Source organism: Oratosquilla oratoria, chromosome 10 (genome assembly GCF_046742065.1).
Source record: "Oratosquilla oratoria isolate Oo_2021 chromosome 10, ASM4674206v1, whole genome shotgun sequence".
NCBI lineage: Eukaryota > Metazoa > Arthropoda > Malacostraca > Stomatopoda > Squillidae > Oratosquilla > Oratosquilla oratoria.
In genome coordinates this window covers 17,672,946-17,676,790 of record NC_134786.1, presented here as the reverse complement: position 1 = coordinate 17,676,790, position 3,845 = coordinate 17,672,946, and positions in this window count along the sequence as shown.

Sequence of the window (3,845 nt, the reverse complement as noted above, 5' to 3'; positions counted from 1 at the left end):
ACAACATAATATGTACATTAATGCTATTTATATACACGACTAGAACTGTAATAGGAATAAAACAGCTGGATAACGTTTCTCATAACATAAATTGTGTTGCGTCATGCGCAGCTAAGGGCACTACTGTTTATGTTTTACTTTCGACTTTCGGAGCAAACATCCACAGAACCTGATATTGGTATGGCAAAGGTGTAAGCGTTTATTTTGTCAAACTTACCTGGAATTTGCTTCGAGTTTGACGGACATTTTTAGACTGTTGATCGGTTTAAGGTGACAAGAGATAACGTGATTTCTTGGATTAAATATAACAATAATATTCAGATTCATAATATCAAAAATATGTAGACGAGGGACATTTGTATTGTTTAAAAGTAATAATATCCTGTTATAATTCTAAAAAGGTGAAGTCTACGTGTTGCATTCGTGTAGATTCAACACGAATATGAGTTAGTTGCCAAGTTAAATAAATAATCATTCAGCCATTTTGAGTCCACTGGTGAACAAAGTCCTCTTTTATACCATTCTAGAACACACACGACTGCACGAACGTCTGCCACGTTACTCCTGCATTTTTTCAATCTCATCTCCGCATTCATTCTCGTCCCTTCTTACGCTGTCCACCCAGTAACGCACTTTCTCCATCACTCATCACATTCACACTAACTTACCTGCTTAATTCTGGTTCCTTTTTTAGTGTATTTCACTCCAGTCTGTTATCTCACCTAAATTGCCCTCTCTCTTTCAACATTATTCACACCATTGATCTCCCCATTCCTATCTGTGCATTCTTAGCCTTGCCTCTGTTTTTTCAAAGTTTCACATCCGCATATAATGGCTAACATTACACATTGATTGTAGACTTTGCGTTTCAAACATAATGGTAGAGAGCCTCTCATCTATCTGTATAGCAAGTGTCTCCCCCCCCCCTTATAAGGGAGGTAGCTAAGTCAAAGGCATGTACCTACTCCCACCCATTCTGCTCCCCTTCACCACCCTTTCCTCCCTCCTATCTTAGCTCCTTATGGATGACGGGTCATCACTGTATCCCGCCAACTGTCCCGGGTCAGAAGCAATGCAGCAAGACACAGTACATCCACAGCAAGGCCTCTTCACTTAATCAGCGATTCCCTATCTCTCCGTCTCCTCATTCAGAAATAGAAAAGACGAGAACTCTCCTCGGGCTGCGTCAAAATACCATTCACACAAAAGCGCCCCTCTCCCTTTCTTGCATAACAGTATCATCTATACACATGCACTCTCCATTCATCCCTCTCTCCTACCTTCTCCCTTCTTTGCTCAACAGGCATACCCCTCTTTCTCAACGCCCCCTTCATCCCATCCATCAAATTCTTCCTCGGTCATCCGCTCAAATTCACTCCCTCTACTTCTGCCTTCCACACTTCTTTTACTAATATTCCTTCACTCATTCTTTCCATGTGCCCAAACTATCCCAATACTCTTTCATCAGCCCAGTCTGCCATCTCATTCTCCACATCTGCATATAATGGCTGGTATTATACATTGATTGTATAATTTGCGTTTCAAACATAAAGGTAGAGCGCCTTTTATGATCTTATACTGGCATCATTTGTGAAGTTTAGTCTCATCCGCTTGCACAGGAAGTATATTTTTGTAACTATATTACAACAACTCAAAAAAAATTCTTAGTAACGTTTTTCCCAGAAATTAATATCAAGGGACGATGAACAAATAATTCCGGTAACCTTCCCGCCACCCGCCACCGAAGTGGTGCCACGGCTGTCCAGTCATGGTTTTCCAGTGTACAAGATAACGTGACTCGCAACAGAAATAGCGCTCTGGTGGCGAGTAGCGGGAAGGTTGAGGGAATTATTTTTTCACCATCCCTGAATATTAATTGAAAGAAAAAAGTTACAAAGAAAAGTTGCAAGAGTTGTCGTAATATAGATGCCAAAATATACAAATTGCTGTGCGAGTGAGATGAAAATTTTCCATAATACCAAAATTTTTTCATTTAATTGTAATGTAATGCCCGGCGCAGTTTTCCGCCACTGATGTATTTACCTTGAACTTTCCCGCCAATAATGTATCTATAGTCAGCGCAAGGAGAATTGGCCGATAAGGCGTGGCTAGGATATTTCCCGGTGTTGCCACATATGGGCATCCATGGCGAGAACGTGCGTGTGGATGCAATGTTTTCTGAATGCAGTGTGAGGGGGGCGGGGCCAGAGATTAGATGTAGTGGCAACGTCGCTCTCGCATGCACATATCTACACTTAAAGAAACGAAACCTTTGTATAGAAAACATTGCTTTGATTTTTATCTCAGTGGTGGTGTGTGACAAAAAATTATAATATAATCATATGAGGCAACATTATAAAATTATAAAATAGAATTATATAATAAAATAAAACTATAAAATAATTATATGTGGCACCACAGGGGAACTCCCAGTGGTCCGCCCTAACGGCCAGATCTCAGTGCATAGGGTATAGTTTGTATTTTTTTTACCGCCAATTATGTATTTAGTTTGTAGTTTTTGCCGCCAATGAGGTACTTCATTCGTAATTTTCCCGCCCCAGAAGTGACAAGTGAGAGGTGAAAGAAGTATTAAAACCAGCGATTTTACCGAAGAGCTATTTTTTAAGGTTATATTGCATTTCGGAGGAAATTTGAGAGGTCTTTTTGAGAAATTGTTTTGAGTAATAGTAAAATGACACAAATAATAATAGGATTTTCATGATAATTCGCTCTCGGCCTACGTTGTGAATAGGTCACTTTAGGGAAGAGAATACCACAGAGTTGAAAGAGTGAAAGATATATTATATTATTTGTTTTTGTTTTGTTATCATTTGTCTGTTTGATTCTCATTTATTATTAGTTATAAGTCAATTTTTTATTATTTTCTATTTACCTGTTTGTTTATTATTTAACTATACCTATGCATTTATTTGTGTATTTTATTTGTTATTTACATTACTAAAGATTTTATTTATTCATTTATTATCAATATGCTTTTTTCGCATCCGACCTATATATGGACCAAAAAGGTATCCTGTTGGCATGCTCCGCATTTGTAATCCTTTGTTGTACTGGGTACATGTTCATGTAAGGGAAGATATGTATTATTAGTATATTATTTTCATGCCTATGTAGGGGAGGGTGTGTATTATGAGTTATGTTCAATTGGCCTGGCTGAGATAACTCCTAGAGGTAAGGGAGTGAGGTTAGATAAACTAGTACATGTCTAAAACCCTCCCGATAACATTTTCCCGCTGGCACGCATCCTATAGACCACAATAACTTATCTAACTTGTTAAAAAAAAAGAGGGGAGGAGCACGGCAGTAATACACAATACACTTTAATTTCATTATCATGATCTTTAGCCACTTTCACCATCTAGTCTAGTTAATTATACTCTTCAACTTCTTCAAGACTTACCATCGACTATAATCTCCTTAATTTTGAATGTCGTGTTAAATAATAGATGATTAAAATAATCGCCATAATATTCAAACCTTTCTCTTCCCAACTCTACCTTCTGAAAATATCTTACAAGCAAAGATGTAAACAGTTTGGGTGAAATTGTATCTCTTTGCCATACCCCTTTCTCGATCTTTATCTTTTATCTTTGTGGAGTCAAATTACAGCGGTACCTTTCGCATAAACATTTTCTAGAACCCGTACTACGTGTTCGTCTGTACCATGTTTACGTAGTAAGTTTGATGTTGCTATTTGTTCTACCGAGTCAAAGGCCTTCTCGTAAAGTACTTAAGCTGAACAAAGAGGTATGTTGTATTCAGCCGTTTTCTCGATTAGCTGATTCAATGTCTGTAAATGGTCTAGAGTTAAATATCCACTTCTA